The sequence below is a fragment of the Sus scrofa genome, chromosome 4 (genome assembly GCF_054392235.1).
Source record: "Sus scrofa isolate SSC_HxYL_T2T_F1_AM1 chromosome 4, Sscrofa_HxYL_maternal_Yorkshire_Landrace_v2.0, whole genome shotgun sequence".
In the NCBI taxonomy this organism is placed as follows: domain Eukaryota; kingdom Metazoa; phylum Chordata; class Mammalia; order Artiodactyla; family Suidae; genus Sus; species Sus scrofa.
Window position 1 is genome coordinate 63,925,880 of NC_139386.1, and position 26,102 is coordinate 63,951,981.

The following is a 26,102-nucleotide window of genomic DNA, read 5'->3' on the forward strand; positions in this document are numbered from 1 at the left end:
GGAAGGGAAATATTAATTCCATGAAACTCATTTGGGAGCATAAAGTCAGGACTTAATATACGTTGTGAACTACTGGGAATGCTGTGATTTTTTAAAAAAACTTCTAAAGCTCTATACACATTTGTCACTATTGTGTATGTGTGTGTGTGTGTTCATGAACTGAGAAAAGAAAACAAAAAGTCCTCTTTTATTCTAACTTTCATTGCCTTGTTTGTAGGAAAAGAAATACTGTTTCTACTCTCACTTGTAAGTGAAGATACTATTTCCATGAAGGAACAATTACGTGCGTGGATAAACTAACACACAAGGCTTCTACGACAGTGTCATATAAACTGGAAAATCATTATAACTAGAAAAATTTCTTCAACAGAAGTGGTAATATTTCTAACTTTTTTTTCTCCTTTCTTTCAAAGTCCGCTGCCACACACAATCTCTGAAAAAGAAAGACAAAACTCTTTCCCTTTAACACTGACAGGAATAACAAATATTGCATCTCTTCCTTGTCCTTTGACTTGTGTGACTTGTGCCCTCGTGTGTGACCACAAGGTGCCCTTTCTGTTGACAGTTACAAGCAAAGTATAGATGCCCTGTCGGACCGTATGCACAGTTCAAATAAGCCAGGATGTTCAGTGTGATTTGGGCAACATAAGTGCAGCTGTATAAAGCCCAGTGTAGCCATCCTGCTGGTCACCTGGACAAAACAGACAAAAGGAAAGAGACTGAGCATTCCTAAATTTTCTACCATATTTCATTCATAAATGAAATGAATTATGTAAAATGAATTAGACTTCCTAACTAACTTCACTTTGTATATCATTTCTTAGGAATGTCTAATAGACAGAGACAAAAAACAAACAAACAAACAAAAAAAACGTCTTATTAGATTGTTAAACCCAATTTTCAGGGTCTATAAGCTGTCGTTAGTCTTTTTTTTTTTTTTTCCAAGAACGATATTAGGCGTTATTTTCTATCCTAATTTGGTATTGATGTTAAAAGTGTGTCTGACTGGCATCTGTTACCACAGGTGTCAATGGGTGGAAATGCTGATTCTTTAGCTTACCTTTGATATTCATTATTCCGGGACAAGTGGGAACCAAATACTTCTGTAATGCTCAGTGTCTACCCCGGACTGTTGCTCTCTAAATGTAACCTCAAGATAGAATTAAGGCGGTATATTTTCTGAATCGTTGGAGAATCATTCGGTCTTAACTTGAAAGCCCAAGAGTAAAGAATGCCTGCTTACCTGCCAACAAGAGAAAGGAAAACAACTAACAGGAAGAAGAGGTAAAGGACCCGAACAAAGCTTTGTTAACCTTTAGTCTTTACATTAGTGATTTCTTCAGTTAGTTGGATAATTAGGTGCCTGAAAAAGTAGTCCTGTATAACTGCAGATACAGAGCAGAAATTCTTGTTCCCATTATTAAATGGGAGTGAGATGAAAGTTTAATACTGGTACAATGTAATGCATCAGGTAAAGTCTATTCGAAGGGCTAAACTCCACACTGCAAGTAGATGAACAGACATTGTGTCGTAAGCATATTTCCATTGCATTGTAGAGTTTTTATTAATTTTTATGACTGAATGTATTCTATTACTATTCTATTTAACTATTCATACTGTTAAACTTTTAGATTATTTCTGAACTTTGGCTTTTATAGACAGCAGTCTTATTTAAACAGTAGAAATGTGAGGATTGCCTCAAAGTCCAACAATAAAGAAATGAGGAAATAAACCACTGTGGGGATGTACAATAGAGGATTATACATTAAAATGATTCTTGCCAACAAATTTTAATGATTTAAAAATGAAAAGGTAAGGCAAAAACTGAATTACACGCACACATTTATATATTAAGAGCTCAATCACATACAATTTTGTATACATCATGAAAATATCAAGGATATTTTACCAAACATTTATATGTGATTAATTTTGTATGTGGAGTTATGGATGGTCACTAATGAGTTTTCTTTTTATTCTTTACTTTTTTAAAGTTTTCTCTAAAATATCTTATTTTAGAATCACGAATATCTAAACGCCTAAAGTCTCAAGCAATCTGATTTTTAATCAAAAAATAAACAATTTAGGGAGTTCCCATTGTGGCGCAGTGGTTAACAAATCCCACTAGGAATCATGAGGTTGTGGGTTTGATCCCTGCCCTTGCTCAATGGGTTAAGGATCCGATGTTGCCGTGAGCTGTGGTGTAGGTTGCAGACGTGGCTTGGATCCCGCGTTGCTGTGGCTCTGGCGTAGGCTGGTGGCTACAGCTCTGATTAGACCCCTAGCCTGGGAAGCTCCATATGCCGCGGGGGCGGCCCAAGAAATAGCAAAAAGACAAAAATAAATAAATAAGTAAATAAATAAACAATTTATAGCTTTGAAAGATATTTCCACTTTTTCTCTGGACGACCTTTATCAACTTAAACAGGCACCAAGAATATCAATAATGCTAACATTGAGTCAAAATAAAAGAAAAAAAAAGTGTGTTATTTAATAAGTAAAAATACTTCATTGTTATTTTAATTTGAATTTCTTTGATTAGAATAGATCAAGATTATTTTTCTCTCATTTCTAAGTTCTAAAAGTATTTCCTTTTATCTAAATTACATATAATGTTCTTTGTCTATATTTCTTTGGTGTTTTTTTCTCTTTATGAGAATGCTTTAAATAACTAACATTTGCTGCAAGTATGCCCATTTGGCTACATTTAAATTTTTTTATATGGTTTACTTTCAGCATTTTTATTTATTTTTTTTATTTTTATTTTTTTTATATATTTTTTTTTTATTTGCCCACTGTACAGCAAGGGGGTCAGGTTATCCTTACATGTATACGTTACAATTACATTTTTCCCCCAGCCTTTCTTCTGTTGCAACATGAGTATCTAGACAAAGTTCTCAATGCTATTCAGCAGGATCTCCTTGGAAATCTATTCTAAGTTGTGTCTGATAAGCCCAACTCCTGATCCCTCCCCCTCCCTCCCCCTCCCTCCCCCTCCCATCAGGCAGCCACAAGTCTCTTCTCCAAGTCCATGATTTTCTTTTCTGAGGAGATGTTCATTTGTGCTGGATATTAGATTCCAGTTATAAGTGATATCATATGGTATTTGTCTTTGTCTTTCTGGCTCATTTCACTCAGGATGAGATTCTCTAGTTCCGTTCATGTTGCTGCAAATGGCATTATGTCATTCTTTTTTTATGGCTGAGTAGTATTCCATTGTGTATATATACCACCTCTTCCGAATCCAATCATCTGTCGATGGACATTTGGGTTGTTTCCATGTCTTGGCTATTGTGAATAGTGCTGCAATGAACATGCGGGTGCACGTGTCTCTTTTAAGTAGAGTTTTGTCCGGATAGATGCCCAAGAGTGGGATTGCGGGGTCATATGGAAGTTCTATGTATAGATTTCTAAGGTATCTCCAAACTGTTCTCCATAGTGGCTGTACCAGTTTACATTCTCACCAACAATGCAGGAGGGTTCCCTTTTCTCCACAGCCCCTCCAGCACTTGTTATTTGTGGATTTATTAATGATGGCCATTCTGACTGGTGTGAGGTGATATCTCATGGTAGTTTTGATTTGCATTTCTCTTATAATCAGCAATGTTGAGCATTTTTTCATGTGTTTGTTGGCCATCCGTATATCTTCTTTGGAGAAATGTCTATTCAGGTCTTTTGCCCGTTTTTCCATTGATTGATTGGCTTTTTTGCTGTTGGGTTGTATAAGTTGTTCATATATTCTAGAGATTAAGCCCTTGTCAGTTGCATCATTTGAAACTATTTTCTCCCATTCTGTAAGTTGTCTTTTTGTTTTCTTTTGGGTTTCCTTTGCTGTGCAAAAGCTTTTCAGTTGGATTAGGTCCCATGGGTTTATTTTTGCTCTTATTTCTATTGCTTTGGGAGACTGACCTGAGAAAATATTCATGATGTTGATGTCAGGGAGTGTTTTGCCTCTGTTTTCTTCTAGGAGTTTGATGGTGTCCTGTCGTATATTTAAGTCTTTCAGCCATTTGGAGTTTATTTTTGTGCATGGTGTGAGGGTGTGTTCTAGTTTCATTGCTTTGCATGCAGCTGTCCAGGTTTCCCAGCAATGCTTGCTGAATAGACTTTCCTTTTCCCATTTGATGTTCTTGCCTCCCTTGTCAAAGATTAATTGACCATAGGTGTCAGGGTTTATTTTCGGATTCTCTATTCTGTTCCATTGGTCTGTCTGTCTGTTTTGGTACCAGTACCACACTGTTTTGATGACTGTGGCTTTGTAGTATTTCTTGAAGTCTGGGAGAGTTATGCCTCCTGCTTGGTTTTTGTTTCTCAGGATTGCTTTGGCGATTCTGGGTCTTTTGTGGTTCCATATAAATGTTTGGATTATTTGTTCTAGTTCTGTGAAAAATGTCATGGGTCATTTGATAGGGATTGCATTGAATCTGTAGATTGCTTTGGGTAGTATGGCCATTTTTACAATATTGATTTTCCCAATCCAGGAACATGGAATATCTTTCCATTTCTTTACATCTTCTTTGATTTCTTTGATTAAAGTTTTATGGTTCTCGGCATATAGGTCCTTTACCTCCTTGGTCAGGTGTATTCCGAGGTATTTGATTTTGTGAGGTACAATTTTAAAAGGTATCGTATTTTTGTATTCCTTTTCTAATGTTTCCTTGCTGGTATACAGAAATGCAACTGACTTCTGAATGTTCATCTTATATCCTGCTACTTTGCTGAATTTATGAATCAGTTCAAGTAGTTTTGGGGTTGAGTCCTTAGGGTTTTCCATGTATAGTATCATGTCATCTGCATACAGTGACAGTTTGATCTCTTCTCTTCCTCTATGGATGCCTTTTATTTCTTTTGTTAGTCTAATTGCTGTGGCTAGGACTTCCAAAACGATGTTGAAGAGCAGTGGTGAGAGTGGGCATCCCTGTCTGGTTCCAGATTCGAGTGAGAAGGCTTTCAGTTTTTCCCCATTGAGGATTATATTTGCTGTGGGTTTCTCATAAATGGCTTTGATTATATTCAGGAATGTTCCCTCTATACCCACTTTGGCGAGGGTCTTGATCATGAATGGATGTTGGACTTTGTCAAATGCTTTTTCTGTGTCTATTGAGATGATCATATGATTTTTGACTTTTTTTTTGTTAATGTGGTGTATGATGCTGATTGATTTGCGTATGTTGAACCATCCTTGTGAACCTGGGATGAACCCAACCTGGTCATGGTGTATAATTTTTTTGGTATGTTGTTGGATTCGGTTGGCTAAGATTTTGTTGAGAATTTTTGCATCTATATTCATCAATGATATTGGCCGATAGTTTTCTTTTTTGGTGGTATCTCTGTCTGGTTTTGGAATGAGGGTGATGGTGGCCTCATAGAATGTCTTTGGGAGTATTCCTTCTTCTTCAACCTTTTGAAAGAGTTTAAGGAGGATGGGCACCAATTCCTCTTTATATGTTTGATAGAATTCACCTGGGAAGCCATCTGGTCCTGGACTTTTATTTGTAGGGAGTGATTTTATGACCTCTTCAATTTCATTTCTAGTGATCAGTCTGTTCAGTTGGTCTGTTTCTACTTGATTCAGTTTTGGCAGGCTGTAAGATTCTAGAAAATTGTCCATTTCTTCCAGATTGTCAAACTTGTTGCTGTATAGTTGTTCATAGTATTCTCTTATGGTTTTTTGTATTTCTGCTGTATCCGTTGTGATTTCTCCTTGTTCATTTATAATTTTGGTGATTTGGGTTCTTTCTCTCCTCTTTTTAGTGAGTCTGGCCAGGGGTTTGTCAATTTTGTTCACCTTTTCAAAGAACCAGCTCTTGGTTTTATTAATTTTCTCTATTGTTTTTTGAGTCTCTATTTTATTGATTTCTTCTTTGATATTTATAATTTCCTTCCTTCTGCTGATTTTAGGACTTTTTTGTTCTTCTTTTTCTAATTCATTTAGGTGGAGAGTTAAGTTGTCAATTTAGGATCTTTCTTCTTTTTCGAGAAAGGCCTGTATTGCTATAAATTTCCCTCTGAGCACTGCTTTTGCAGCATCCCATAGATTTTGAGAGGTTGTGTCTTCATTCAGCATTTTTAAATGGCAAAATTTGTTAATATTTTCCATTGTGACTATATTTATAATCTTACATTTAAAAATTTTTTATCCCTCCAGAGTTTTATAAGTATTAAATTATCTTTGGTGGTTTTACATTTGTTTGTCTAGTTTCCTATAGTTTTTAACTGAACATTTAAAATTAGCATTTATATGGAGTTCCTGTGGTGGCTCAGTGGTTAATTAACCTGACTAGTATCCAGGGATATGAGTTTGATCCTTGGCCTTTCTCAATGGGTTAAGGATCTGGCCTTGCTGTGAGCTGTGGTGTAGGTTGAAGACACAACTTGGATCCCAAGTTGCTGTGGCTGTGATGTAGGCAGTAGCTCCAGCTCCCATTTGACCCCTAGTCTGGGAACCTTCATATGCCATGGGTGTGCCCCTAGAAAGACAAAAGACAAAAATAAAATAAAATAAAATTATCATTTGTAGGTTATTTGTTGTATTGGTTTACATTTTTTTTGAATGCTAATAAATGGTCCTAACACCATTACTTACATTTTTAATGATGCTTCCTTTAATTATATATGTATACATATCTATTCACATACAAATAAATATATAGAATATATAGAATATGTACAGATAAATATGTATGTAAGGTATTATTCTCGAATTTATTATTTTATTATTTTATTATATTTTTATATTTTTTCTTTTTGTCTTTTTGCCTTTTCTAGGGCTGCTCCCGTGGCACATGGAGGTTCCCAGAATAGGGGACTAATTGAAGCTATAGCCGCAGGCCTATGCCAGAGCCACAGCAAAGCAGGATCTGAGCCACATCTGAGACCTACACCACAGCTCAGGGCAACGCCAGATCCACAACCCACTGAGCAAGGCCGGGATTGAACCTGCAACCTCATGGTTCCTAGTCGGATTCGTTAACCACTGAGCCACGGTGGGAACTCCTATTTTATTTTTTAGTTTGTAAATGTGTATAGAAGTTAGTACATTTCTCTCAAATACATATTTCAATCAGCCATGCTTTAATCTTAATAAGCTATAATAGGTTATATATTTATATGCAACTTACTCCCCTTTTCATATATTTAAAAATATTCTTGCCTCTTTACTTTTCTAGATTAATCTTACTACCAATTTCTGTCACAGTCCAAGAAAAAAATCTATTTCAGTTTATTTAACATTAATTCAGAAAATTGAATAACAAATAATTATGAATAACAATAATTTATTGAATCAACTGAATTTTTTGATTCCTTCTAACAAGACCCAGTAATAATTCCTGCAGAGGCATGAACAGAAACACAATCCCCAAAGCTTCTGTCTCTTTTCCCTCAAAAAGTTCTAGGAAGCAACAGTCCTCCACAAACACAGCAAAACTTACCTTCTCTGTGCTGCTCTTGGTTACCGATGAATGTTCCACAAATCCTGGGAGTAGTTTCTGAAAACATTAAAATATTTATCTAAATAAAGATTACTTAGGTTAAGAAACATCTTGAGGAGAAGACATTAATTCTAAAAGTTCTTATCTCATGAACAATTATGACATCAGATTTCCTAATACCTGAAATTTCAAGATAAGTGTGTTGATTAGTAAGGAACAGATAATTCTGAGCCATAGGTCAGTTGTGGGAAAAAATAGATCTAATCTGTATCATAAGTTTAGAAGTTTGAATATTAGAAGCAATCAGAGTGTCTGTGGAAAGAGGTCTGTTGAAGGGTTGTTGGCAGCATCATTTTCTGTTGTAATTCCGTACAAGTGTTTGGAGGGTAGGTGCTTATATTAGAGCCATGATATCAGTTCATGCCTGATTCACAATTTTCGTTTTATTCCAGTTGTGATCGCTGACATCCACTGCTCTATATCTTAGATCCAACCCACATCTTGAGACCATCTTATCAGAGCCATGATTATAAGTGTCTTTCTCCATATCATTTGTTATACCACCCACACACTTTGTGCCAGATCCTGGGTTCCATATGTTATGTATATATTATTTTAATCACTCCCCTAAATAAATCTAAAGTGTACATATTACTCTGGATCGCCACCTAATTTTTACTAGTACTCTTGAATACCATATACCTCTGAACCTGCAGTTTTGCTGTACATGGACAGCTTTCCAGGTGATCTCTGTAGCCTCACTGTTCCCTTCTTGGATTCCACCTGCTGGTGTTTCCATCTGAGTGACTCAGTGAGCTTTGAATGACTGGTGTCCTCTCCATGGTCAGCATATGGATCGAAGTCAGGTGTTTCTTATGCTCCTTAGACTTAAGGGTCTGCTATCGTGCCTTGACTGACTATGCACTTGCCATCTTTTTATTTAATACCTTGTCAAGGATAAGAAAAGGAATTCTAAGGCTTTCAAAGACTCATAAGGAGACAGTCCTTAAATTCAGTGTGATACTAAATGTAAAAATGTGACGCCTTTCTAATGCTGACTAGCTGGAGATTCTTGGCCAAAATGATTACTAGGCAGATACATGTCTATTGTTCCTGTATATCTATGAATTTAGCTGAATACAGTTTCAATACTTTACAATGTGCTATAGGTGCTCAATAAATAACCACTGATGGATGTTACCAAGGGAAATCCATTTAAGAGGGAGTAGGAGAAAACTGAAAAAAGAATACTAGAGTTTGAATAGGAGATCGTGAGGTAATTTTTTTTTTTTTTTTTTTTTTTTTTTTTTTTTTTTGCTTTTTAGGGCCGCACTTGCAGCATATGGAGGTTCCCAGGCTAGGGGTCAAATGGGAGCTGCAGCCACCGGCCTATACCACAGCCACAGTAACGCAGGATCCGAGCCGTGTCTGCAACCTACAACACAGCTCAGGGCAACGCCGGATCCTTAACCCACCACTGAGCGAGGCCTTATGAATCCTAGTCGAATTTGTTAACCTCTGAGCCACGAAAGGAACTCCATGAGGTAATTTTGGCTATCTTATATATTGGTTGAGTGTCTGGGGAAGCTTACCAAACTTTCTGAGTCTTTGTTTCTTTATGAATTACATTATCAATATACTTCTTCTTAAGATCCAACAAACTCTGTGCAGAAAAGACTATGAATTCTGACACAGAACAGGAGATTTGATTTTTCAGGAAATGACACATTCAATGGGACAATTGAAGAGATTTATTGAAGAATAAATATTTGTAAGATATGGACAGGGCTAAGAGAAGCTGAGAGGGAGGGCACTGTTACTCAGGCTAGAAGGAGAAAGGGGAGCCAGGACTTACTGGAATACAGAAAAAGTATTCTACCTGTAGGAAAGGCCTGCCTGTCGAGGATGTCTGTCTGGCTTAGGGAGCTAAGCAGCAACTGCAGACTCTTCCTTCTTGTGGGTACCATTACATCAATCCAAACATAAGACAGAAGGATTGGAGTCCAGTTGTCCCAGACGTTATACAAAGGCCAGCCTTCTAAAGTGATGAGAGAATAGAAAAGGATGCAAATTGGATTTGGAGAGGTAAAGAGACTATCTAACTGATGTTTAAGAAATATCTGTTGAATGAACAAATGATTTTTTTTTTGTCTTTTTTCCTTTTAGGGCCACACCCACGGCTTATGGAGGTTCCCAGGCTAGGAGCTATTGCTGCCAGCCTACCCCAGAGCCATAGCAATGCTAGATCTGAGCTGCATCTGGAACCTGCACCACAGCTCACAGCAATGCTGGATCCTTAACCCACTGAGCAAGGCCAGGGACGGAACCCTCAACCTCATGTTTCCTAGTGGGATTCATTTCTGCTGCGCCATGATGGGAACTCCTGAATGAACTAATGATCGAATCTGAATCCCTAAATCATTCCACAGACAGGAACAGTGTGCCATAGACTGAGAATTTGCTGGTAAAATGGAGGGGGAGAAAAAAGGTATAGATGGGAAAAGATAATTAGGGAAAGGCACTAATTTGTTAAGTGTTGGAAATAATGAGTACATTAAAAAGCAATGAGAGAAGTTCCCATTGTGGCTCAGTGGCAATGAACCTGACTGGTATCCAAGAGGATGCGGGTTTGATCCCTGGCCTCGCTCAGTGGAATCCAGCTTTGCCGTGAGCTATGGTGTAGGTCACAGACATGGCCTGGATCCTGCTTGCTGTGGTTGCGCTGTAGGCTGGCAGCTGCAACTCTCATTTGACACCTAGCCTGGGAACCTCCATATGCTGCAAGTTAGGCTCTAAAAAGCAAAAAAGAAAAGAAAAAATGGAAAGAGAAAAAAATTTGAAAAGGAAAGAGGCAAGAAAAAGGAGGGGGAGGACTTTGAGTAAAAGCAAGTGTATTACTATAATAATAATAATAATGAATTAAATGTGGACCTTAAAATGAGTAGATCATACTAACTATTAGCTTATATACTATCTCCACACTAGTACCCTTATTACTGAGAGTCGTTAAGGATGATTTAACTTCGAAGCTTAGAACAACTCAAAGTAGAAAGCTGTTGACTATGCTCTGGGCTGAAAAGCATAGTTGACATTTTATACGTATATAATCTTCAGAAGTAGCATGATATTTTGAGTTAGAATTTGGAACCTAGTTTCAGTTCTGCATTTGGTGCACATGTACTTGGAGCAGCACTCCATGAAGTGAGTTTATGTTGTTGCACAAGATAAGGTGAGGTAGCCGAGCATTTTAGGATGACTCCAAAATGAAGTTTTTCTTAGTCAATGAAGATTTTGCTAGTTCAGTTGTTTTATACCTGTTTCTGAAAGGAAGATGAAAATGCATTTAATGTGCCTGTTTTCTGCCTGTGTACTCGATCAAATAAATGATGAAGTCTAACTGGTTAATTTTGCAGGTATGTCTAAAATCCTGGTGGCCCATGAGGCCTTGCACGTGTTGCCGAGGCCTGTACAAGGATACCTATAGGAGACTCTGCCCTCATGCTGCTTAGTTCAGCTGAGAATGGGATGAGGGAGCAAAAATATTTTATGTATTATGAAAACGCAAAAGCAGAACTGGGAATAAGGCAATGAAATATTTAAGGAAAGTTCTATCAAAATTTAGTCATCATTTTGATCTGAGGGGGTTTCCTGAAGCCTGGGGCATTTGAGCTGACTTTGAAGGCAGGATAGGACTTTGATGGTTAGAAATGGGAGATCAGGAAGGGCTTTCCACATAATGCAGTATAATAATAATATTTGCTGGACATTTACTGAGTGCTTTCTGTATATTGGGTATTAAATACTTAAATGCTTTCCATGCAATTAACTAATTTAATTAATACTCAGTTTTACATAGAAGCAAATCATTGACTACACAAGGCGCCATGCATACCAAATCTGCATTTAACAACGTGTTTTCCCAAACAGCAAACATAGTTTAGATGGGTGGTAGAGTTTTTATTCTAATTACAGTGAAATTTCATTTCATTCTATGTTTAAGTAAAATTATACTTCAATCATGTTTTTTTTGAGTTACTCATTTAATTTCCTCCCTTTTGTGATGTTTATTTTTCCTAGCATTATCAAAATTAAGGCTATCAGAATTTAGCATGTAAGACAAAGAATATTTTTAATACAGAGTTCCAAAAATATAGTATTTTGTAGTCTTAATTCTCTTTTTCATAGTCTTGGTGTAGTATTCCACTGAGACAGATGTCTATGTTGTTGCAAAAAAAAATTTGAGTTGAGTAGCTCAGCTTTCTGGAATGGATGCAAAAATGAAGCAACTTCTATTTCACATGAATTTATGCAATTAACTGCTAATAGGCATCAAGACATTATTTCTTGAATGTTCTTAAAAACCAAAAGGAAAAGAGATTATTAAAATGTTGGTAATTGTTCAGAGACTTTCGCCTGGAAGGAAATAAAAGAAATTAGCTGTCATAAAGGAGTGCCACAACTCTTATTTTCAAAAGACTTTGGTTACTTGCAATTTGATGAGCTGAAAAATAAAAAGAAAACTTTCCCATAACCAAAATGCTTATTTTATATTTAATTATTTCATAATTCACCACATATGGTTTCACAATATCACTATTTATCAAGCATCGGAAAAAGTTCATAGTGTCTTTGTGACAGATGTGACCTTAATTTGTTTTAACCAAGGTAACAATATTCTAAATAGAAATGATTGGCTTCATGCTTATAATGAAATTGGCTAAATTAAACTGTCTTTCTAGCTTTAACCAATGTAGCTCTTCTGGTACAAACTAACTCTGGTGTCAAATTTAGATATCCACTGAATAAATATTTACAGAGAGGGATCAGGAAAAGTGATAATCAGGAAGTATAGCCAGTGGAAAAAACTAGGACGTAGGCAGTAGGAGAACGGAAATATGCTTTAAACCAACAAAAGGACTTGAGACACATTTTTTGTTTGTCTGATTAAGCAAAGATAACCTGCAAAATTTTTACTGAGACAGTTATTGCTTTTTTTTTTTTTTTTCTTTTTAGGACCACACCTGAGGCATATGGAGGTTCCCAGGCTAGGGGTCCAATCAGAACTATAGCCACCTGTCTACACCACACAGCCACAGAAATGCAGGATCTGAGCCTTGTCTTTGACTTACACCACAGCTCATGGCAATGTCAGATCCTTAACCCTCTGAGCAAGGCCAGGGATTGAACCCGAATCCTCATGGATGCTAATTGGGTTCGTTAACTCTGAGCCATGATGGGAACTCCTGAGAGAGTTATTGTTGATGGAATTTTTTGTTAAAGGAAAATTATGGGGCATTTTAACTTCTACTCAAGTCTCATACTCACTGTGTGGGTTTAAATGTTTCAAATGAAGGTCATAGGAGTATTTCCTAATAAGGGAGATTTCTGATCTAGAGATCCACACAGATGCCTTATAAATTATATCATCTGATGCAGATTTTGATATGTATATTATATACACACTTTATACACAGGCAGAGAAATAAAAATGTATAATCCAATGATACAACTCCTACAATTAGGTTTGAATAATTACCCCTACCCAAGAGCAAATGTAATCATACTGAATTGATTTTACTGATTGTTTTAACCCAGAGGATCTGATCAATATCAGAAAAAGGCCCTGTTTTTCTTGCCTCACAGACTTTTTCCTATTTTCCTCATGTAAATTAATCCCACTGTTGTTGTGGTGTTGATTGGGGGTGGATGGAATGGGGATGTTTTATTTTTCCTGGGAAACAAAATATGTAGTTGTTGCCTCTATTTGACAGCAGTTCTTGTGGATGGTGGAGATAATGATCTGACATATGGACATGAGCAAAGGTTTCCTTAATCGTCCACCCAAATTGTACTCTCAGAATTTTCCCAGCTTTTGTGTTTTTGGTCACGTAAAAAATGAAATGAAAAGATCATGAGGGAGGAATTTTAGAGCAGTCAGTTGCGAATATGCTGGCTCCACAGCTTCAATATATATGTTGATACTTAAAGAAAGAGAATAGAGGAACTGAACTTTTTATAAGTTAATGAGAGTAACAAGATAAGGGGCTGACAAGATGTAATAGCACTTGCTTTAGACAAAAGCACCACCAACCAAAATGGGACAAGTGCAACGGAAGGAAAAGAAAGAGCGTGCAAAACAAACAACATTAGTATAATGAGTGTATTAACCTTGAAGTTAGTGGTGAAATGCATAGGTTTTAAATATAAGTTAAATATTGGATCCACATTTGAAAGTTTTGTTTAAGATTGAAGATTTAAATTAATTTCGGCTATTTTTGTGTCTGTGGCAGTAAGACAATATTTACAGTCCACTTAGACAATAACGCATATGCAGATACTGTTTTGTCTTATGCTCTTTGACTCTATTCATAGCGACAAAATGTCACCATCATTTTTATGTGACTCATATGCAAAACTAAATACTTTCATCTATGTGGTCCACTGATGGGAAATAAAATCAGATATTTCACTTCTAACTCCATCAAGCAAAAGAAAAATCAGTTGTGATTCCAAGAAGAGGTGAACTCTTGGTAAGGAAATATTTGTTTTACAATTTTCAGAAAGAATTATCAATAACATACTGTAAAGAAAAGTCAAATGCCTGAGCATACCCTTTATTTGCCTGTTTTTACACATAACCGTAACTGGCACATGAAGGAACACATTCCTATTTGAGGACGACGCAATTGCATGAATATTTAAATTTCTTTCTGTGTTTCTGTGTTCATATAGTACGGGTGTCATTGAAAAACACCTTTTACACACTGAAATATACATTAGAAAGCTGTCAACTTCTTAAAGACAAAAAAAGATAATTTAGCTGATATTTTCATGTATTTTTTTTGAGCTTAAATGCTTGATTTTAATATCATAGATAGTTAGATCCTTGAATTATTTGTTCTGTTTATTTTAATTTATAAAGTTAAATTCTGTAAGCTATAAGTATTTGAAAATTTGCAAAGATTTTTTTCCTATTTTTAAAATTTCTGTTTTCCTGGTACTAGCACGTTTTGTGAGATGTCATTGAATATGCATAAGCTATTTTTTTTTTTTTATTTTTACTTTTTGTCTTTTCATGGCTGATCCTGCTGCACATGGAAGTTCCCAGGCTAGGGGTCAAATCCGAGCTGTAGCTGCCAGCCTAAACCACAGCAAGAGCAACACAGGATCCTAGCTGCGACTTCCACCTATATCACAGTTCATAGCACCACCGGATCCTTAACCCACTGAGTGAGGCCTGGGATGGAACCTGCATCCTGGTGGATGCTAGTTAGTTTCATTTCCACTGAACCACGACAGGAACTCACAGTTGTTTGATCAAATATTTGATGTGGGGATTGGTCAGTGGGATTGAGAAGTCACTCACAAGAATTTTATGTTAAAACTAATTTAGTAGAAAGGTGCTGCTTCCATTTGCTTTTGCTTTTGCTACCAGCAAGGTGATATCTGGTCTTTCAAACACAGGGGCACAAGATGAAAATATCAGTGCTACTCTTGGATGTTTCTAAATGGTTATATGGTAGACATTGTCGATGAAGCCTCTCTATATGTCCTGACACAAAGGTTTACTTTAGACGGCAAGTCTAGAAAGTCGGCAGTACTTCGTATAAGCATAAAGGTATATGCACACAGTGCTATTTAGAATTTCTGCTTCTAATGTTTTGGGATAGATTATTGAAATCATTAACATAGAAGTTCTTAGCATTTACCTTGGGCTCACAGGCTTGTGTAAACTTGTTTTCAAGAAGGAGGTAAGACCTGAAAAAAGGAAAAAATAAAACATTTTGTTTGGTATGCATGTTTGACACTCAGGTTTATTGATATGTTCTGCCTTGGATAAGATGAAGACTATGACAAACGGCAGTGAAGAGATTGCACGTCACTATCTCTGCTCTATCTATGTACTGCCAGTGGGCAAAGATTTCTCATTTCATACATCATTTACAACTTCCTACAGTAATTTTACACAGTTCATATCCTCGGTACAAGGCATAGCAATTAGCTATACATATATACGCATGCAGGCTTACTGAATATGAAAACCATGCAGTTCTAAAAAGAGTTCCAAAGTTCACACGCTCCAACTAATAAAAGTTGGTAAAAGCCAGTAAGTTGTACAATTAAAAAACTTTCCTATTTTGACTTATGCTCCAGTGTTACCCCCAAAACAGGTTGTTACAAGAGGTTGTCTCATAAGGTACTGTTTGTAAGAGTAAAATATTATTTTCGGTTTTTCCAATTGTTTTTGTATCCAGAAGGTTATGTTAAGAAAAATCAAAGTATTTTTTCTATCTACTTTCACTTTTTTGCCTCAAATAAAAGAAGAAAAATACAATATTGCATTTTGGAATAGGTAAAAGAAAAAATACCCCTAAAATGTACAAAAATTTCAGTTTTAAATAGGAATAAACATTAAAGTTTGACAGCATTTGATTATGTTGGATTTTCTAAAATTAAGTTTTCATAGTTGAACTTTTTCATCTAATATGGGATACATAACATTAGAGATTGTAAATTGCTAAGCAGAAACATAATTTATAATTTTCAGAAGTAAATTCTTGTCTTTCATGTGTTATGAATAATTTGTAATTAATTTTTAAATTTTGAATTTCTAATTTTTTCAAATTTTATTATTTTTAATATTTTGGCTATTGTTATAATATATGTAGTTAGAATAATAGTTCCCTTCAAAAGTACAGAGAGTAATGATTCAGATTCAGCAAACACCATGAGTCTTGGTAATTATTAATGAATTAATACTCTCTTTTTAAAAATTATTGTGTGTATTGACATGTTATACTGCTATTCCTCCATGATTCCTTAAGATTCTTTCCTTTCTTTGGGGGAATTATTGCTTCAAATTACCTTGTATTAGCCTTTCTTGGTATCCATGATGCATCAGAAAGCATAAATCTATAAAAGAAGCTAAGATTTCTCATATTCAAGTCCTTGTATTCTAAGATAAGACAGAAACACATAATTGGTATATTTTACTTTTCTGACTCTTTCGGTAACTAATTTGGATAAATGTAAAAGAAATTAGAGGTCGGACTTCCCGTCGTGGCGCAGTGGTTAACGAATCCGACTAGAAACCATGAGGTTGTGGATTCGACCCTTGGCCTTGCTCAGTGGGTTAACGATCTGGCATTGCTGTGAGCTGTGGTGGAGGTCGTAGACGTGGCTCGGATCCCGCTTTGCTGTGGCTCTGGCGTAGGCTGGTGGCTGCAGCTCTGATTAGACCCCTAGCCTGGGAACCTCCATATGCCATGGGAGTGGCCCCAGAAAAGGCAGAAAGACAAAAAAAAAAAAAAAAAAAAAAAAAGGGAAATTAGAGGTCTTTGTTCATTAATTAATTTCAGGAGAAAAGAAAAGATTTCCAGTGTTACTCTGTCACTGATCACTTTCTTAAATTGGTTTCTCTCTGCACTTCAATATCTTCATCTGTAAAATGAAGCAAACTGGATGATTTAAAATTCTGTTAGTATATGTAGGATTTTTTTTTTTTTTTTATCATCCATGACACTAGAATTGTTAATAGGTCTGGAAACAAAACAATATGACAAATTTAAGTCTATAATTTTTCTTAAACTAAAGATTGTTTTAATGGCTACTGTGTTTAACTTCCTTTGCCTATAATCCTAATATTATAGTCAAAGACAAATGGTAACTATAAAAATAGCTTCATTTTATCTTAATTTTATGGATAGTCATATTTTTAAAAATAGGTCATCATTTTTATAAACACTCAACTCCACATATGTTTTCATAGCTAGTTGGTTTTTGAAGGTTTTTTTTTAACCAGGCATTACAGAATGCCTGAATAACAGGGGTAAATGTTTATTCAAGTGTGATTAGAGGTTTTTAAATGGAGACTGCAGTCAAAAGCAGTTCTTTTAATGAACTTAAACATGGAAATGATTGTTAAAAAGCCACACTGATGAATTCTTTATAGCATTGATCCTGAAGTAACAGAAGGAGCTATAATAGCATTAAACATGCCACATAAGTAGAAAAGTCACATTAGAAAATTTCTAGAGGCTAAGTCATTTCTTCTTTTCTAATCTTGAGATTTAAACCAAAGGCTTTTTTTTAATTGAACAAATCAAAGCCATTTTTTACTATAAGTCATTCTCTATGTGCACACACATAAAAGTGATGTCATCAGGCAGTATTTTTTTTTAAATTATAATAATATTAATGCCATGATCAGATGTCATTTCTTCCTTGCTGATGTTTTATTAATTTTGTTATTCTTTTATTTAACTGATATTTATTGGGGTCCTCCTATTACATAAAATGTAACTAAACTTTGTCCAGCTAAACCTTAACTAAATTTACATCCTTCACTGTAAGGATGACTATATGTTAGTTTTCTATTGTTGTACAAGAGATTACCTTAAAGCAGTGGTTTAAAATAATAGACATTGGTTATCTAAACATTTCTGTGGATCATGAGTCTGAACACAGATTGTCTGTGTTCCCTGAAAGGCTGAAGTCAAGGCTCTCTTCAAAGTTGAATTCTCATCTGAATACTCAAATGGGGAAGGATTCATTTTTAAACTCACTTAGGCTACAACCATAATTCTTTTCCCCATGTTTGTAGGACTGAGGGCCTCATTTTCTTGCTGGCTGTCAGCTGGAGGTTCTGGAAGGCAATTGGCTACAAGCTTTTCTCAGTTCCTAGAAGCTGTCCTTAGTTTCATACCGCATGAGCCTTCCAGCATGTCTGCTTGCTTCATCAAAACCAGCAAGAGCAAGAGACACTCCTGAAAAATGGGAGCTATGATCTCAAGGCAACTAATCACATACATGTAATTATGTAGATTCCTGTGCCTTTGTCATATTCTGTTGGTTAAGAGGCAGTCACACATCTCATCCAGACTTAAGGAAAGGGCCATGGATATCAGGAGGTAGGAATGATTGAAAAGCCTTTAAGAGTCTATCCATCATGCTACATAAAGATAACAATCCATGCATGAGCAACTCATTTCCAAATAAGTACATGAACAAAAATAAAAATAATAGACTACAGTTCAAATATTCTCACCAGAAAATTAGGAAATTTGGCTTTGTATGGCATTTGGTAACCTGAGTCCCCTCTCTGAACCTATAAGGGATTGAATTCACATCTGAAAATGGAGGGAACTGGACTAGAACATTTGCTAAAACCCTTTTCAGTTCTAGACTTCTACAGGACCTATAATATCTAGAATACATAGAATTATACAGTGAACCAAATGGTTTGCTTTTTACCCCAGATATTTATTCAGAAATTTGTCTTCTTGTAGTCCCTATAATGGCTCAGGTGGTTACAAACCCAACTAATACCCATGAGGATGAAGATTCCATCCCTGGCCCTGATTGATGAGTTAAGGATCTGGTGTTGCTGTGAGCTGTGGTTTTAGGTCACAGACATGGCTCAGATCTGGCATTGCTGTGGCTGTGAGGCAGGCCGGCAGCAGTAGCTCAGATTTGCCCCCTAGCTGGGGAACTTCCATATGCCACTGGTGTGGCCCTAAAAAAAAGAAAAAAGAGATATGTCTTCTTAACAGCTTGTATCAAAAAGACAAAATATACCAGGATTTCAATTTAAGTTAAATGAATTTTTGAATGTCTATTCTACACAAGTCATGAAAAGTAGCAGAATTATTGGTTAGGAGGGTGGGTCCAAGAGTCAGATGCTTGAGTTCAAATCCCAGCTCTTCTACTCATCAGCTGAGTGACAATGGGCAACATATTTAATCTCTCTTCATTGATAACATTAAATGATAAGAGTACATCATTTATAAGATTATAGCCTCACAGATATTAATTATTTCATACATATTAGCTAGCGTAGATTTTGTTATCAACAATATAATGTGTCATTCGCGTGAGGCAAGGAAAATACATGCAAGGTATTAAAGTTTCTCCTCCTTGAAGAAACTCACAGAAAAGGAGCTTTATTGAAATATTTTCTCTTCTAGGTAGAATATTACCATTACAAAAAATGTTTTATTTCCCTTGAGATTTATCAGTAATTAAGATATAGTTAAAATTCTTGTTTAATTTCATAAATATGATTATATTAATAATTGAATACTTTTTGTTGGATCTTATCCAACATTCTCAGAAAGAATTAACTAGGGCAAGTTTTTTTACTGTTAAAATAATACCTGCCTTATGAAATGTTCATTTTGAGTCCGTGTATTATGTTCTTTTGTGAGATTTCCAGGTATAACACTTCATGGTTATTAATAAATGGGCCATACATAAATTATGCATTAAGAAAAAATGAAAGACAAAAGCACCGAGCATCCCTTTTGCTAGTGAGAGAAAACAGTTTCACTCTCTGACACTGAAGACAAGACAGTCAGTGTAATTTCATAGAATTAAAAGCAGCTAGATTCACACCCCACCGCATCTTTCAAACTTTCTTTTGTTCTCTACAGAGAAAAATCACACGGAATGAGAAATAACCATGAAGGGTTAGCCATGTTGATCTGCAAGAAGATGCTTAACTATACACATTGCCTGACATTGTTTTTACCATCTGGTCTTGGGTTTTCAGTCTTTGGACTTCTCCTGTGACATGAGGACAGACTCAAAAGACACAAAATCACAAAGTCAGATACTGAAAAACTTCAGTGAAAATGAACATCTTTGATATCTCATAAACACATGATACGAATGAATGAAGCAAGGCAATTACTGAAGTGCTTCCTGAATATGTTGATGCCTTTTGAGGATACTTGACCAATGAGATGGTTGAAAGGTAAATGTACTGATAAATCTCTCTTTAGTTTTAACTACACGGAGAGAAAAGGAGATATCAAAGGAGTTGAGAAAAGAAATTTTATCAAATAGCTGCATTCTCAAAGTCATGTTGAATCTTTTTGCATATGAACTACAATCTGAAATTGTCTTTTTTCTTTATCTATTTCTGTCTTTGCAGTATCTCCCCAGTTAGAATACTGGATCCATGGTGGCAGAGATCTTGTATGTTTTGTTCATGACTTTCACCCATTTCCTACAACTGTGTAAGGCCATTGTAGATGCTCAATAAAAAAGTCCTCAAGGAGGAGTTCCTGTTGTGGCACAGCAGAAACGAATCTGACTAGGAAACATGAGATTGCAGTTTCGATCCCTGACCTCGCTCAGTGGGTTAAGGATCCAGCATTGCCGTGAGCTGTGGAGTAGGTCGCAGACATGGCTCAGATCTGTCATTGCTGTGGCTCTGGCGTAGGCTGGCAGCTGTAGCTCTGATTTGACCCCTAGCCTGGGAACCTCTATATGCCGCAGGTGTGGCCCTAAAAAGACCAAAGGAAAAAAAAAATTGCTCAAGGAATGGATGAGGAATCAAGAGATTTGGATTCCAATTTACCTTGCAACTAAGTAGCTGGGAGACCTTAGGATAATCATTTAAACCCCTGAAGGATCAATTTCTTCACCTTTAAAATGATGGAGTAGACTACATGGCTAATGTTTCTTGCAACACATATAGTCATTGATGGCATGCATGTTTCAAGGGTTTGTAGGATAACCAACTGTGTTTCATAGGAAACTTCATTTATATATCAGATTGTATTTGATCTTTGATCCAAGATGAAATTATTTATAATGTTAATTATCAGTTGCTTCCATTAAAGTCTGCTTTTTATTCCTGATTAAACCGTTTCTTTTCTTTTTTTTTTCTTTTTTCTTTCTTTCCTTTCCTTTGCCTTTTTTTTTTTTTTTTTTTTTGTCTGATAAGTCTAGTTTTGGTTATTTAGATCCCCAAATAATGTGAAAGGAGGGAGTCTTACAAACATACACTGAAGGTTCTTTTAAAACCTTTTTAAAGGTAGTATTTTAAATGGTGAGTTTCTAGACAATTCTAAATACACATAGATCTATTTGATATAGGAAAGAGAATTAAGAGGTATCTAGTTACAAATTTTGTAGTGCTATGAACATCTTGAACAAGTGGATACTAGAAGAAATCTTCATTATCTCCATTTGTATTTGATATCATGATTGCAAATTTAATTATACTAAACTATTTTGAGTGGATTTGTTAACTGATCATAATAATATCACCACATAGTCAGGTGACTGGATTCATAATTGTGGAAAGGTATTGCTGATAGTTGTAAAAAACATTTAGATTCTTTTTGCCCCTTATGAGGATATTTTAATTTTTAACTGTCTGAGTGTTCCTTCTTCATCAGTGCCTAAGTGTAGTATATAATATTTTAAGAAGACCAATAAATAGCCTTCCAAATACATTTCTTTTTGAATGTAAGCACCTAAATGTAGTAATATGAAGGTATTTCATTTTACATTTATTATATTGAAAGTACTTTTAAAGTTTTTGATTTTTATAATTGCAAAAGGGAATGTGAAAAATGAATAAGCACTAAGGGATGTAGAATGCCACCATATTCTTATTTAAAGAATGTTATTATATTCATAGCTCAAAGCTATATCCTTTATTTAGTTGAATTTATTTGTTAATTGAATCTCAAATGCTATTTAAGCATTGTTTGCAGAGTTCTAACTTCTGGGCAAATGTACAGAACATGTGGACTTATAAAACTTGGAAAACATTTATGTTAATCATTTTTATTGACACGTCTTCCTTCTAGACCATTAGAAAGTAAAGGTAGTCAAAGCTGAAGCTCTGAAGAGGAAAAATGAAACTAGTAAACTCTACTGACGTTTAACTTCCTAAGAATTTCAGCATACAATTTGCCCATACAAGTTCCATTAAAGTTAATGGGAGTCGTGTGACTAATTCTCTCTGTAGGGTACTAAAAATGTACCCTGCAGTATTAAAAAGTCTGAACCTAATTTTTCCTTTCTCTTAACCTTGATTATGTTACACTAAAGATAGATACTTTCATTATCACACACATATATAGTAATCTTTGTATAAAGATTTGAAAATAATCTATTTGGGGGAGAGGCTGAATTTATACGGGTCAGAGTAGAATTTTAATTAGTGTTGCAAATATGAGTACTGCTTTCATTATAATGATAAAACAAGCATAAGTATCTGTAATTTACCCTCTAGCTAGACAAATGAGAACTTAAACCTCAGTGAATTCAATAAATGAAACATTTTCAGAACACTTACTTAAAATCAGGTCTACTTTTTAATCAGTCATGTTTTAAGTGAATGCTTATTAATAGATCATTAATAAAACATGCTTATGGAATGAGATTTCAAGAAAGCAGTGAGATGAATAAAAGATAAAGAAAGTGAAAAGATCTAATGGATGATTTTTAACTTTTTTAAAACAATTTCGTTTTAGTTACATATTTACTTCAAATGAAAGAGTAGATTTTAAATCTTTTTTTCCCTGTTATATATGAAGATAAAACACTACAGATAATATTGCCTGTGAATTCATGACCCTTTTAGACTGCCCAAGTTCCCTCTGCTTTTGACATTCAAACTAAAATATTAATCTCATTTTTTTCCTTTAAATAATTTCTGCCTGACTTCTATCACTACCTAGGGGAATGAAGTTATAAGGTTTTATTTTCAAAGAATGCAAAAAGAAAAGGAAAACTATATACATGAATAAATACCCCACCATCCATTTTTCACTGAAATCAGAAGCTATGCTGCAAAAAAGGGACATGCACAAAATATTTCCTAAGCACAAAGAACACTGGGAAAAGGCAGGCAATATTGCAGAACAATAAATAAAGCAGAATACTCTCCAAGGGTCCAGAATTTGGTTTGGAAAGGAAGGAAGAATTTTTTACCCAATACCAACATAAACTACAATTAGGTGTGATCTTTTTATGTTATACATTTATCTTTTTCTCTCTTTTTTTTTTTTTTCAAGATTCTCTGTGTCTAAATTACCATAGAATCTCATGAATGTGGGTGGGGCTGGGGAGAAGAGTTACCATCACAGGTAAATTCCCAGTTTCAAATTTGTTGAGCCTGATATCAGATACTTAGCTATTGAACTTCATCAGATTTCTAGAGCACCTCCAGTTCAAGATCCCATTACTTAGAATTCTCTTTGAAGCTTGTAACCTTTTCACTTTTGTGCTGCAACTTGCTACCCTGGATCTGTAGGCGTACCACTGAAAGCTGTAAGCATCCAAACTAGGACAGGCTCTTTGGACCTATTGGATTCTGGCTTTCCAGGCTGATTTGTGGCTTTGACCTCAAAGCAACAGAGGCAGAAGACTTTTTAAGCCTTCACTACTTCTAAGTTTACTCTTAAATGAGAACAAAAAACTTAAATGTGGCTTCTTGGGGGTATATCTGGCAGTCTGGGTTAGATCAGCTAACCAACCAAGCCATGGAGCTCTCATAGGTTTAGCATAGTTCCCATCCCAATTGTTCTAATCCATGCGCTGAGTTGATAAGGCGCTGTTCTTTCTCCCCCATTAAAGACATAATAAGGTGTTCCTTGGAGTTAATAACTTTCCCATACAAATACCCTAATGTTAATTTTTGAAAAGAATGAAAGTCATGTTTAAGATTTTGCAATGCGTTTTGAAAGAACTAGAAATACCCTAGGATGTTGGGGTTATTTATCACTATTTAAAAAAAATATTATTGGGGTACCTGTGCTTTGTGTCTTTATAAGGAAAACAGCAGGATGAGTTCAGAAAACGGCAGCTTAGACTCTGAATCAGGTAAAATGTACCAATAATATGCAGCGGCCTGAAATGTTACACCCAACAGTGTGTGTTGGTGTTCAGTGGAAGGACAATTCCTTTCTCATTAGGACAGTGTCTCTACTTTGCAGGTTGGGTCTGATACTCTTCTTTTCATCACTTGAATTCTGTGACTCCACTTCTTTCTCATCCTGACACACATCCAGATGAGCCGGCCTTGCTTCATGATTATTTGGTCCTTTTCTTTTGTATCAGGCTGGAAAAGGGCTCTTTTCCACTGCACCCCGATTATACTGAAATTATTTTTTTTAAGGAGTCCATCTCTTCCCTTAAAATGTAAGCACTGATGTTTACAACCTGTCTTACAATGGGTGCTCAAACTTCCCTGAGTGGAATAGCATGGGAACAGGCTTCTGAAAGTTCTCAGTCTTTCGTTCTGTAATTGCTACACACTGAGTCTTTAAATAGAGAGGGCTCATTTGCATGACAAAGCCTCCATCAAGGATATTTCTTTCAGTTTAGCTATTTCTGCCCAAATATGCTATTCCATAGTTCTGTACTAGGCTTAAAGGTGGGGTTCCCTTTATGCCCCCATTACATGAAAATGTGCTCCGCTAATGCCCTTCTACAAAATGTGTACGACAAGATGCCTGCTGATGGTGACCATCTCTGGATTCCTCTACCTTTGATGCATGTTCCAAGTATGTTTTAGGAGTGGAAGCCAGAGACCCTGGCACAAAGAGCTGCCTTTACAGCCTTCCCCGTAGCGGGGACTGCTAGGTCTGCATTACCATGTGTTATGTGATGATTCAGTTCACCCCAATTTGCCCTTTGGGAACTGCTGTGAAAACTTCTTTTGTACAGTAAATCATGACAGCATTTGGCCTTCATTTGGGGGTGAATGCATGGTTTATATATTAAAGCCATTTCTTTTTCCTTTTAGAAATACCATGTGGCATCAATTTGTTTGTAAGCACAAATCAAATGGCAGTTTGGGATCCTCCAGATGAGCCAGAATACACTGGATTAAGTTTTTAAAGGTTATCAGAGCAACCGAAACCTAATATTGAAAAAAAAAGAAATGACTTGAATCCCCCAATATACATTCTTATACCCACAGAGTTCCTCAGATGCTTGGAGAAAATCTGCTCTAAAACTTTAAAAATGCCAGGGCACTAATAATACAGGTTGTAAATTAATATTCTATTTAGAGAGATGTACATTTTCTGTGTGTGTGTGTTTGTGTGTGTGTGTGTATCTGCAAGGCTGAAGTCTGCTTGTTCTACCCAGCCAGCAGAATTTTGTACTTCGGATTTTCAACCAAAGGAGAGATTAGGGTATAGAACAAGAAGCAATGTCATTTTTATAGCTTCAACTTTTCAAATGTGTCAGATATGGACAAATATGGTAATTCCCTGAATCACAGCTCACTGCTCTGCCTCCAGACCGCCCCCCGTGCCCCAGGGAATATCCAATTCCCTCCGCTCTGGGTTTCCAAATTCATCCATCCAGCCATACTTGTGGCTCTTGCGGGCTGGTCTGTGGCCTGAAGCTTAGCGGGCCCAGCAGTTCTGTTTCCCAAAATAGGCTCAGGAAGTTTGTGACCATGTTTGGTTTGTTCCAAAGGGGCTGCCATATATTTAATGAGGTTGTGAACATATACTAAGATTTGTATATGGCTCATCAAATAAAATCCATCCTCAACCCTCTTTTCACTTCAGTACGTGGTTTGGAGTGGGCTGTTTTACAAGCACATATGTTTATCATATGACTTTGGGGACAAACAGCACTTCTAACATTTAGGATACAGTTTCCGAGTAGCTGAACACTGCTTCAGTCCTCCCTATTCAACAAAAAATGTTAATCTAAGGAATTCCTGCTGTGGTGCTGCAGAAAGGAATCCAACTAGTGATCCCGAGGTTGCCGGTTCGATCCCTGGCCTCGCTCAGTGGGATAAGGATATGTACGGCGTTGCCTTGAGCTGTGGTGTAGGTCGCAGACGCGGCTGGGATCCTGTGCTGCAGTGAGCTGTGGTGTAGGTGGCAGCTGTAGCTCTGATTA

At 36.1% G+C, this 26,102-nt stretch overlaps 1 long non-coding RNA gene across 2 annotated transcripts in view; it reads left to right on the plus strand.

Moving 5' to 3' along the window:
• LOC110260271 (uncharacterized) overlaps positions 1-21,086 on the plus strand; it is a 46,042-nt gene extending 24,956 nt beyond the window's left edge. Inside the window, exons 5-9 of one of the 2 annotated variants that reach the window (XR_014843092.1) lie at positions 218-375; positions 14,898-15,051; positions 18,037-18,244; positions 19,984-20,187; positions 20,368-21,086. This is a non-coding gene — a long non-coding RNA (uncharacterized LOC110260271). Of the gene's footprint in view, positions 1-217; positions 376-1,116; positions 1,285-14,897; positions 15,052-18,036; positions 18,245-19,864; positions 20,188-20,367 lie in introns of both variants that reach the window. The other variant, XR_014843093.1, reaches the window with a different exon arrangement.
• The last annotated feature ends 5,016 nt before the right edge of the window (positions 21,087-26,102 follow it).